Below are 13,534 nucleotides of genomic sequence, written 5' to 3'. Positions count from 1 at the left end.
TCACATACATACATTTAATTTCTTCCCTTTCTTAAGGGAAAAATAAAAAAGAATAAAGCTTGTAAATAGATATTGTATGTCATCTAGTCATTTTCAATCTGCTTTATTAAATCGGCGGGGCGTCCAAACATTGTGTGCCAATAGAGGAGCAAGCAATCTGCTGAAATTAGATTGCGAGCAATTACAGCAAATGCACCAGAGGACTTCCAAAACCTCATTAGCTGGCTATTTAATGAAATGCTTTTACTAGATCTGTAAATAAACATGTGCTAAGCGCATATTTTTCAGTCTAGTTTGGCTTTACGATGACCTCTCAGTAGGATAACCAGCAGTGGGACATACTAAGGCATAGTCTCCATATCAAATGCTAGAGATGGGTGAAGCAATTGATTAACTATTGAGCTGGTAGATTTAGAAAGAAGCTGCTGCTTCAGATTGAGATGTAAATATCAGATCTGTCTGAAGTAAACCTGAGTTGACCTTCCTATTTCAATGACTTTGTGGACACGTATGGATTCTGAGATGATTCAGAGAGATTAAAATATAATTAAAAGTGAGTTTGTATTAAGTGTACTGTATGCTAGATTTAAGATGCTTCTAACTTTATACGTGCAGCCATGTGCTTTTAATAATCGAATACATTTTTTAACATAGAAAAAACATCATATTGCAGAAGTTAAATTGCATTTCATGCTGACTTTACAATGCACTTAGACAAATTTAGTCAGATGCCTTAGAGACACATTTTGTCCTTGTTCTCCCTGGCCTATAAATCATGCACATGCTGCCGGCTATGTAGTCTACTAGTGTACTGTAGTAAAGACAGATGTAGGTTTTGCTAAAAAGGTGTCTGGAACCTCATGAACCATTGTAGCAGATATCAAATTCTGTATTAGCTTAATTACAAACATTATATATTTGTAAACCACATAATTAAAGTCAGTCAGGTCAGAGACACCGCTACATCAAAAGATTGATTAACTCAGAAAAAATGTACCCAGCTCATTTAGTTCCTGTAACCTTGCCTTTACATTGCCAGAAACTCAAGGACGACAGTGTTCGGCCAAAGCTTGATGGTCTGTCTGAGCCTCTAAATGACATTTCCTTGGTATTTTTTCCAAAGGAAAAATCCATTTTATTCATGGATTGACCTTCATCCATCTGTGTTGATAGCTGGTGGTCCTTACTGTTGCTATTGTGCATGCATTTCAATGCACACCACTCTGTGTATGCTACTGTACATACATGAATGATAACTCAATTTGTGTTGTTGTGAAAAGTGTGCTATAGTATTGATGACATGATTTATGCTTGGTGATTGATACGGTTAACAAACACTATGTATAGACTTGCATTGAAGGAGGGTGTCATGTCTTGGGGTAGGGTAAGGGTCCTTTAACAACCATCTAGCAATGCCTTACCCTTTTGTACAGAAAATCTTGTTGTGTTGAAAAATGCATACTACCTGTATGATGTGTCATGTTGAGTCCGGATGACATTGGCTTCATACCCTTACATTTTTTGGAATTACATTTATGCAATGGGCAGATGCTTTTATCTAATTTGACATTCAGTGCATTCAATCTATACATTTTATCAATATGTTTTTTTTCTTCTGGAATGGAACCCATGTCCTTTGCGTTGCTAGCACAATGATCTACCAACTAAGCTACATTGTATAACACTTAATGACTGAACTGTGAAAACATACACAATGCAGTAAAATCAAATTAGGAACATTATGTTCCCAAGCTCATTCCGGATCACATTGCACAGTGCAGACCATTACAGTCTTATGCACATTATTGATTGTTTGTCCATTACCTGTGACCTCTATGAGACACCCAACACGTCCTGGCAAAATTAGATATGTGATCTTGGACTACAGATCAATATCGTAGCAATATCATATTTTGCAACTTGTGCATTAAATCTTAAATAAAGCAGTAAAGTGATGTTAGCCTTGGAATATAATAAATGTGCCATGGAACCAGACCTGACTGCAGTGAGGAATTTATACACTCTAGAAAGGTTAGTTGTAAATGCGTCTTCATGCATACACTACAAAAATTGATTTTGGTGAAAAAGTTTAAAAGCCGTTTTAGTAGTCAAAAAAGTCATCTTCATGCATGTTGAATTCTTTCATTGGAATTCAACAGGAACAAAAGGCTTCGTTGCTTTTCTTAGATCCTGATGTTAAAGGTCTTTGTCATAATGTAGCTACTTCTTTTTTTTTGATAGCTGACTGATCTCTTTCAAGGCCATAAAGAGATGGAAAATCTAAGATCAAGTCAATGCGTCATGTTGCTTGTCCTTATCACAGACTTACAGAAATGTGGCCTTGATGAGCCTTTGTGAGTTAGATTCAGCAGAGAGCCTTGAGAAACTGAGCCCCACCAGGCCTTCAGTGTTACTGTCACACAGATAACACACAGATAAGAGAGATATCAGCACCTTGGACAGCAACCTCTCATGGGCCATAAATGCTTTACAGTGTTTGGTTGTGCTCTCATAGAAAGTTTTATTCTTTCTAAATAATACATACATAGATAGACAGACAGACAGAAAGACAGACAGATTAGGGTTAGGTTTCATTAAAAGGCATGGACCAGTTACAATCACCAGAGGGCAGCACTGATACATATGCTGCATATGCACAAAGTTCAAACCTGTCACATTAAAATTTGTGGCGATGCTTTTATCCAAAACAGCTTATAGTGCATTCAAGTAAATTTTATCAGTACATGTGTTCCCCGGCAATCAAACACATGACCTTTTTTTGGCAACGCTCTACCAAAAGCACTACAAGAACACTGATGGGGCAGTCATTAGAGAGTCAGTCGACTCTCATGGCCGGCAGGAAGGGACTGAGGTGCCCTTAAGCAAGAGACCTTTCCCCAGTTGCTCTGTGGGCCCTGCAGTGATAGCTTCCCACTGCTCCAGGTGTGTGTGTGATGGGTTAAATGCAGAGGTCACTATCCTATATGGCCTATATGGCCATTGTTTTCGGTTTTTTTGGAATGAACATCTATTATTTTTATGATGGTGCTTATGGGGGGCAGATTTCGAGACAGGGTTTAGATAAATCCAGGACTAGGCCTATATTAGGACATTTAAGTAGGTGGTTCTCAAACTTTTTCAGCATGCGGCCCCCCTTGTGTACGGTGCATTCCTTCGCGCCCCCCCAAAGAAAATTTATGACAAATTTGTTTTAAAACATAACATTTTAATTAGAGAAAACATATTAAAGTATACAAAGTAGTACTGTTGGTTAGTAGCCTTATTTTTTTTCCACAGAATTCATAATAAATGAGTGTATTTTATAAACTGTCATAAAACTGGCACCATCTCGCGGCCCCCCTGGCAGCTCAAACATGCATTTTAGTCTGGGACTAGGATAAGCCCTGATAGATCTGCTGTGCATCTTAATTATTTTGTGCTTTTTGCCTTGTGGTGGTATCTGTGTAAGGTTTCCAAACAGGGCGACGGACAGCACTGGATTCTTTCGATGTACCCCTTGTTTAAAACACTTACATTTACGCATTTGGTCAAACCCATGACCTTATCAATGTATTAAACAATTGGTAACACTTTACTTGAAGGGGTGTTCATAAGACTGACATGACACTTTCATACTCATCGCATAACACGTGTTATGAACATGAAGGAGATTTTTTGCACGTTTATACGTTAATTCAGTGTCATTCTTTCAATTATGTCAATTTTTAATGCAAAGATGACATTGTTTGAGATGTCTTTGTTATGACAACTTGACATTACCAAGACAACATAACTGACCACTTTTTACCCATATAAATTGAATTTGTAATTAAAATGTCATTATACTCTGTCATATAGTTTTATAACAGTGTTATGAATATTTTTCTTGACCTCAAATACGGTACAAATATAATTTGTCATTAAAATGCTATTAAGTGTTAATATTTTTTAACAACATCATTAATATTCTTCAGTTCATAATGTTTTTTAAGTTTCCTCCATGTGTTTAAAATATTATTATTCAATTAATTATAATTATATTTTATTGCATTTGTAGACCGATTCACCTAAAATTGAATGAAAATAATAATGAAAATACAATAATGTGTTACAGTAAGTGAACCTTAAAGTGAATTACATTAAATTGAATTGATTAAACATTTTGTTAGTTTTTTCTTCTATGTCAGAAACCTCTGTGTGAGGAAGAACAGGTTTTGTTAGTTGTCAGTTTTCTTTTGTATTGTGCACATACATAAAGTTTAGTATAATCTTTTGATGTGTCTATTGCATTTTGTTAAGGTATTTAAAATTATTTGACACAGTATTAACACTTAATGACGTTTAAATAACAGTTTAGTGTAATGTTAACTTATAAAGCAATAGTTTCTTAAGTTTGATAATTATTTTGCTACATCATGTTTATGACAGATTTATGACAAGTTATGATGTATTGGTTTATGTCAAGTTGTCATAACAAAGACAATTCAAACAATGTCATCTTTGCATTAAAAATTACATAATTGAACAAATGACACTTATGATTATGTGCCATGTCATGATAATGAATGACTCATGTCAGTTACATGAACACCCCTTCAAGTTAAGTGTTACCAAACTATTTTAAAGCTGGAGAACCCAAGAACCCTTCTCTTAGCAGCAAATAAGATTTGCCAAATTTGACCCGTGGGTTCTCCAGGGTTAATTATGTCTTTAATCAATCAAATATTTTACTACTCTCTCTCTGAGTCACCACCGCAAGTCACTCATCATTTTCTGCCGTGTTAATAGTGTCATGTCTGAGCAGGGCAGAAAATCGTCCAAATGTGATGTGTCATTTTCCCATTTTCATTTTATAAATATGCCACAGCCCTTAATGCAGAGCACCATCATGCACATTAAGGTTTAAGCTGGCGGGGACTGACTTTGAATTTCACATTTCAATTTCACAGCATTTTAAGGTGGTAAAAGCTCAAGACACATTACCCCTTGAGTGTTACTGTATGTGACTATACCGTCTTAACCAATATAGTTTAAGACCTCGGCTGAGTCAGCATGGCTTTAAGAGCCTTGGATACAGTATGTTTAACTTTCCACGGGCTGTAAAACTGCTGGACACAACCACAACATTTATTTATTTCCCATTTTCAAACGTACCATTTATTATTGGGTATTTCACACTACACTTAACCCCAGTTAAATATGGGTTAATAAGGATATGCAACCATGGAGTAAGCAATGTTTCACACTTCTGTTTTTATAAGGGTCAGTCCGGTTATGAAGCCCTCCCTCCAAGCAGTGCAAATGAATACCGAATGTGTGCTATGAATACTAAATTACCACAGTGAGTTGATTTTGTGCAGTTTCTTAAAACACGCATGAGTCATATAGAGGTTGCATGTGATCATTAACTGCAGTTTCCTGTTTATATCTTGGGCTGATCTGATCTATTTTTGTTGGTGTTGGTAAAAAAGTTCCCAGAAGAATATGTGTGTATGACAAACCTATTATTTTCCCCATAAGTAGGAAAAACTGAAAGAGAGATTAAAACCCATAGTGAAGTTCCTAAACTCGATGATGATTTAATGAGATGCCTTTCTTTTTGTGTTATAAATATTTGGTTAATTACCAAAGTATAATTCACCTCTTTCAGGAGAGAAGTGGAGGTGGGGTGTAGGTCCTTGCGCTGCATAAAAACATGGCCTTCTGTTTTTAAAACTATGCTAATGCTGGCAATAAGCAAACCTAATAAGAGATACTTATCTGTGGAGAAACATGTGTTTATTTTTGCTCTGAAATGTTGCCTTTAACTATAATGCTTCATTAAACTAAGTTCCAGTTCACTGGGGTGCTCAAGGCTTTCATAGTCGCCCCGTGAACAGAATATGTCCTATATATCAGGTCATATTTTCCTTTGATGAAAGTATTTGGATGTCCCTTCAAGCAATAGAAGTTTGCAGTAGAAAAATCCATTAACTCTCTGTAGTTTCAGCTTTACACAAAATCAATAACCACCACAAACTTCTGTTTTACCAACAACTGACAATCCTATCTTGGTAACTTTGGCATTTCTTACTACATTTATAAAAATCAAGCTTGTTACTGGTAACATTAAAGGATTAGTCCATTTTCTTAAAAAAAATCCAGATAATTTACTCACCACCATGTCATCCAAAATGTTGATGTCTTTCTTTGTTCAGTCGAGAAGAAATTATGTTTTTTGAGAAAAAAATTCCTGGATTTTTCTAATTTTGTGGACTTTAATGGACCCCAACACTTAACAGTTTTAATGCAGTTTAAAATTGTAGTTTCAAAGGACTATAAATGATCCCAAAGAGGCATAAGGGTCTTATCTAGCTAAACAATTGTCATTTTTGGCAAAAAAAAAAAAAAATGCACTTTTAAACCACAACTTCTCGTCTTCCTCTAGTCCTGTGACACGCCAGCGCGACCTCACGTAATAGTGTAATGACGTAGAAAGGTCACGTGTTACATATATGAAACACACATTTGCGGACCATTTTAAACAATAAACTGACACTAAGACATTAACACTTTCGCCTCCATTGACGAGATAACTCGTCAATTAAGAAAAAAACGCTTCCCTGCCAATGACGAGGATTTCCTGCTTTCCGCAATACCGCTATTATCCACCACTTCTGCAACTTATACAACCCGGAAGTAGCACCTCATGTGAAAGAGAAAGAGCTCTGTGAATATTTTAAGCATCGCTCTGAATCTGATCTCAATCGAAAAGTCTTTCACAAAAAATAGATTATCTCAGCTTCTTGCTCAAAATTGAGTGTTTTTGAAGTAACCTACCCATATTTGAGAGGTGATAAAAAGGTAGGATTAAACGGGTTTTTTTGTTTGAAAGAAGAGGGTCTGTTCTTTCATTTGATATATTGTTTGTTTATATATTTAAAGAAGAACATTTTCTGGAAGGCATTAAACTTTTGTGAAAATCATGAAAAATGCTGGGGCTGGCTGGCAACTTTTTTTATAAACGCTGGCGGGGAAAGAGTTAATTAGTATCATTTGACATACAACAACGTCGGAACGGTCCTCTTTCTCCACACTTGTAAACACTGAGGCGTAGTTTTGCATACGTCATCCGTGACCTCTTGACGTATTACGTGAGGTCGCGCTGGCGCGTCACAGAACTGGGGGAAGACAAGAAGTTGTGGTTTAAAAGTGCATATTTTAGATTTTTCTTGCCAAAAATGACAATGGTTTCGCTAGATAAGACCATTATGCATCATTTGGGATCGTTTAGAGTCCTTTGAAACTGCAATTTGAAACTGCATTAAAACTGTTAAGTGTTGGGGTCCATTAAAGTCCATTAAAAAGAGAAAAATCCTGGAAAGTTTTTCTCAAAAAACATAATTTCTTCTTGACTGAACAAAGAAAGACATTAACATTTTGGATGACATGGTGGTGAGTAAATTATCTGGATTTTTTTTAAGAAAATGGACTAATACTTTAATTATTGCACCATGAATTAACATGCATAACTCTATTGAATGTAATGTTATTTATTGACACGGAATAGCATTAACAAGAATGAATACATGCTAAACCTATATTTTTCATTCTTAGTTCATGTTAGTTAATGCATTTACCAATGTTTACTAATACAACCTTATTGTAAAGTGTTACCAACAAAGTCATTCAGGTTTGGAAGAAAATAAGTGATTTTTGACACACAATAATATAATTTTTTGGGTAGTTCTCTTGCTGGCAATTTTTAGATGATCAAGGAATTATCAGAAATCCACATATCTTTATTTTCAACAATAATTGTATTTGGGCTGAATGCTAATGATACGTCAAATACTACAGACTTTGTATGTTTCTACAGTAGGCTGGCGGAAAATGTCAATGGAATCCCCATTTACTTTAAACTCTTTCAAATGGTGCCAATTTATTTCCGTCTCGCCCTGAATACTCCATTCACCCATATCACAAAAATGAACCAGTTCCTTCCCAAACTATAAAGGCGATTTAAAGATGCGTGAAGTTTTTTTTTTTTTGAGCGTCTGAGTCAGCTGTTATACATAATGCTTTTGTAGGGTAAATTCATCTCCACAATTCCCGAGCACTCATGGTGTCTAGGCATTTTAGGAGAGCATCATTGGAGATTTGTCTACCTTTGATAGCGTTCTTGCAAAACTGCAGAATGCTGAGCTCCAGATGTCTGTCAACTTCTAGCAAGGCTGCTGTGCGTCAGCATTAGGATATGTCTTTGGAGAGAGAGAAGTTGGAGGAGGGAGGAATAGGACACCTGGAGATGGAGAGAGAGAGAGAGAGCACAGCAGACCGGGCACCATGTGACGTGTGCTTGACGTCTTGTGAATAAGTGCTGCAATGTTTCTTTTCTCTGCGTGCCAGCATGTGTGGGCTTATTGCAGTTGGACTGAGACTTCTTAGAGCTTTGTTTCATTCATTGTGTGGGGAGAAAAGCAATACTGCGTTCACCGGCGTGTTTTTTGACATTGTTTGGGGTCAGGTAACCGCCTCTGTTTATCCAAAATGTTGTGCATGCGCTATTGTAATGTGCATGACTTTTGTGTGGTTATGATGTGTGATGTAATAGGTCCACTATGCTTTGAAGTGCAGTCAATCTATAACCAAATCTGTAACCAGCTTGTGTGTCAAATCCTAACAGGAATTGAGCATGTTTAGCAGTCAGTTTTTCTTAAGATTGTTTTTTAAGATAGCCAGAGGTCTCTCCAATGCCTTGCAGTGTCTTATACCCATTAGAGCATCATGTTTCTGATGGGATTTAACGTTTTGCATGTTGCCGCCTTCTGTGACTTTCTTTAGCTGTTGAAGCGCCATTCAACAACATGCTGGGCAAATGCATTTAAAACCCTCTGGAAGCTTTTTCTTCCATATTCATGAGGTCATGTTTATATCCCTGAACAGAGGGCTAATGACTTGCCTCCCGCTAAGGTCATTGTGTCCATGTCTCAACAGTCTGGGACAGTCCAGATGCTGAGGACAGGGATGCACCTCCTGTTCATCCATACTGATTAGTTTACCTAGCAGATATTAAACTTTTCTTTGCCATCAAACTTCGGATGATATCAGAATGCTTTTGAAACGCCTTAGCAACACCCCTGTGAGTCATGTTAAAGGGCACCCGATTCGCGATTTTACATTTCCTTTGGTGTGTAGGTGTGTATTAGTATGTTAACGATATGCAAAAGGTACAAACCCCAAAGTAGGGATGCACCGATAGGATTTTTTGGGCCGGTACCGATATCGATTTAAACAGACAACTTCTGGCCGATACCGATATTAAACACTTGTAAACAATACTATACAGTTGGTCTATTAGCTAGTTTATTTATGCTTCAAAAAATTTTTTACTGAACATGGATTGGATCTAATTAACATTCAACTGACCAACATAATAAGAGAGACACAAATTAAGCTAAAACAAATATAATAAGACAGCATGACAACCTTCAAAGGTGGTTTTTGCTATTCAGCATTTATTTTATTTACAACATTAACTCATTTTTTTTTACATAAAATGGATTTCTTCATGCAGTTAATTAATAAACAATCGGTATCGGCCTTTCTCGTGCTATTGCTGATATGCCGATGGTTTCAAATTCATCAAAAATCGGCCGATAAATATCGGCGGCCGATACATCGGTGCATCACTACCCCAAAGGAAACGATGACGCGAGTTATCGTCTCCAACGTAAATCTCTTTTCTTGGACTACGACAAACACACGGATTGTACCAACAGTTTACTTCCTGGGATTGGTGATGTAGACAAGACCGACATTTTCATAAATCCTCCCGCTTCGGACTCACAATCTGTAAGTTAACTCCTGTTAGCATTGCATTGTGAGCGAATCTTTCAAACATGGTAAGGAGCGTCACATTTCCGACTGACGTCAAAGGTATTCGGGCAAATCACAACGTACAGATTAGCTGGCCAATCAGGGACACAGCGCTTTTGTAAATCGATGAGTTTTATACAAAATCGTGTTTCAGGAAGACGGTGAAATCTGGAGCTACAAAAATATACGATATGTGGAAAATAATGTGTTTTTTAACCATAAACCACGCAAAAACATTGTATTATACCAAATACAAAAATAACATTGTTTTTAGCAATGAAATAGATACTCTTAAATCTTTGTACCGTACATAATAATAATATTTTTGTGCTTTTTTAAATGTTTATTTATTCAACGAGTCATGTGTGTTTAATCTGAGAGATTAAGGAAAGAGAGAGATGTTATTAATATGATATTTATTCTATACAAAAAACTGTATCTAAACAAACATAAGATACACTTTAACTTTAGCTAAAGTTGAATACTGTAGGTTCATAGTGTTAGCCGCATTATTTGACCATACTATTTATATTTTGTTTCTACAATCGTGTTACACAAAAGCATTTTCACATAAGTGATTCCATTAGGAGTTCCTTATAATAATTTTTTTCTTCAAACAAATGACATTTTCGAAGATTGCAAACACACGGTCTAATACCGTAGGTGTATATTCTCATTATAAAGTTGACGAAATATCAGAGCATTTACGCAGTTAAGTGAGGCTGGTCTTTTTACATATGACTCAAAATAAACAAGCGCAACCAACATTGCATGTTATGTTAATCGAATTTACATTAACTCTATCCAGTTTTCCTTTTTTGGGGGGGTTCTACGTACCACACTGTGTCGCTAAAGACTAGATAAACCATTACATGTGGCTATTTTTAGGTCTTCGGAATAAAGTTTTAAGGTTATATTCATACATGCATATCTCTTATTTCATTCATACAGCTGGAGACTCCCAGTGCTGGAACTATTTTCCTAAAAGATATCCCAACATACTTTTAGAATTGTTGTCATGGTTACATTGAGCCGAGGAATATATATATATATATATATATATATATATATATTTACATGATATGACAGGGCTTGGTTACGAACAGGCAAAAGTCAGTCCATCTTCACCATCAAGTTGACATATAGAGTTAGATAAATTGGTGAACCTGTCGTTACGGATCAGGATATGCAGGAAGGCAGGGCGTGTATATTTCTTAAAAATCAAATTGAACAGAGATTGGCTTTGTTTTGAGCATTTTCAGTGGAACCGGTGTCTAGGTAAGAAATCATTTGATGACCTTAGACATAAATGTGTCTAACTAAAAATGTTCAGCATCTGGCACATTCATGGCATAATGACATTGTGACTGGCATGTCCATGACAAGAATTGACATGTGAACTGGCAGTGACTTCCCACCCGATGCACATGCCGTCAGAAACATTTACCATATGTGACCCTGGACTACAAAACCACTTTAAATTGCACAAGTATTTTTGTAGCAATAGCCAACAATACATTGGATGGGTAATTGATTCGACATTAAACATTTTATTTAATGCCAGAAATCATTAGGGTATCAAGTATGTTCCATGAAGATAATTTGTACATTTCTTACCATAAATATATCAAAACTTTATTTTTGTGAGTGGATGCAGTTGCTAAGGACTTCATTTGGACAACTTAAATTTTTTTTTATATTTTTTAATTTTTTTTGCACCCTAAGATTTCCGATTTTTAAATAGTTGTATCTCGGCCAAATATCCTTTTCATATCCTAACAAACCATACATTAATGGACAGCTTATTATTAATTCAACCTTCAGATGATGTATAAATCTCAATTTTAAAAAATGGGCCCTTATGACTGGTTTTGTGGTCCATGGTGACCATTTTCTTTGTATTATGTATTGAAATTCCTCTTACACTGTTAATGTCACTAAACATACAAGTTTATTTTTATCTTGAATGTTGTGAGCTCAGTTATACATGTATTTACATTTTTAACATCTTTTAAGACACTGTTGCATTCCTCTGGGGCTCTTTTAGTGGCTGTAACTGCTAAATTATTCACATCAGTCTCTTTTGGTTTACTCAGGAGGGCACTCTGGCGTACATCCAGGCATCGTTTCTCTTTTTTAAAGTCTCAAGTTTAATTTTCTGGAGGCCACATGATGTTTTGTCTTGAATAAAAAATGTCAAAAATTGTTAAAAACCATTTAACTGTTTAGTTTAAAGATTGTTTGCAAAACTGTTTCTTTGGTTTGATCTGCGTGAAAGTGGCTTTTAAAAATTTTTCTCTATTTCATAATCCGAGCCCAGAGAAATGAAAGTGTTATAAAGAAGCTTTAGTTTCTTTTTTATTTTAAATAATATTCTTCGTATTTATTCCAATTCCTGATCCTCAAAAACTGGAAATGCTGTTTTTATGCTGGTTTATTATATTAAATAAACGTTTTCCAGGTTATGTACAGTAGATGATTGGAATGATGGAACTGACATAGGTTACCTTACAGATATTTAATGTTGTTTGTTGATTCATTGCCACCTGACAATATGTAGTAAACACATATTTTTTAATATTTAAAAAAAACTAAAATCTATTACCTTCAGTGTATACAACACAACCTTCAAGAACAGATTGTAGCCACTTTTTTAAACAGACATACGGCATTTTGTCCGCTTCATTACTCTGAGCATATTGCAGTTAATTGGGATTTTATCACTTGCAGTGGTTATGAAAGACTCTGTAAGCTAGCCTTCTTTGCAAGTTGCTGTGTTAAATGAATGAATCTTTATTCACTTCCTTGTCACTTGGACGGTCTTTTATGTAAGACCTTATATAACCTTAAAACCCAGAGTAAGTGCATGAGGGTAAAAGAGCAACTTATGTCCTTCGTGTCTGAACACGCACACGAACAAACCAGCGTCACTTATAAGGAATGCACAATATAGGGTCAAAGAAGTTGATTTGGATAAAGGTGTCTGAAAAATACATAAATTAAAAAAAAAAATCTAGTTTGGTGTATCATTTATACTCTAGAAAAGAGAAGTGTTTATTTTGGTTCCCAGAAGAGGCAGGGTGTGAGCGCAGATGGCCAAAGGTGTTAATTACAGACCCCGCTGATTTCACATGATTCATGATCAGGTGTCCTTAGCCTGCTATATATCTTCTTTAGTGATGCTGAATGGAGCAGAAGTCTTAGTCAGAATCGGTTTGGCACATACATTCAGTTGTGTATTTAATGAAGACATAAGTTGTCTGCAATGTTGCAGTGTAGGGAATCTCTGTCTGTTATAATGAACAGCCTTCTGCCAGATAAATCTATCCCTGCATTGATATTTTTTAGCTTGTTAAAACTTTCCAAAGTTAAAGCTTTGAAGCTAATTATTAACTCATTCCCCGCCAGCCTTTTTTTGAAAAGTTGCCCGCCAGCATTTTTTTGTGATTTTCACAAAAATTTCACAAAATGCGTTCCAGGAAATTTTTCTTCTAAAAAATTATAAACATACAAAATATCAAATGAAAGAACACAGACCCTCTGCTTTCAAACAAATGATAAACAAACAAATACAACGCGGAAAAACATTTTATCCTATCTTAATTTTTTCTTTGCTCATAAACTCTTAAATATGGGTATTTTTGCGAAGGAATTTTGTTAGAGATCAGATTCAGAA

General features: G+C 35.7%; 1 protein-coding gene across 1 annotated transcript in view; it reads left to right on the top strand.

Moving 5' to 3' along the window:
- gramd1ba (GRAM domain containing 1Ba) overlaps positions 1–13,534 on the top strand; it is a 69,228-nt gene that overhangs the window by 459 nt on the left and 55,235 nt on the right. The window lies entirely within an intron of this gene.

This window comes from Paramisgurnus dabryanus, chromosome 10, assembly GCF_030506205.2.
Source record: "Paramisgurnus dabryanus chromosome 10, PD_genome_1.1, whole genome shotgun sequence".
In the NCBI taxonomy this organism is placed as follows: domain Eukaryota; kingdom Metazoa; phylum Chordata; class Actinopteri; order Cypriniformes; family Cobitidae; genus Paramisgurnus; species Paramisgurnus dabryanus.
Note: the sequence above shows the minus strand (reverse complement) of the source record. Positions and strands in the feature narration are given on the sequence as shown.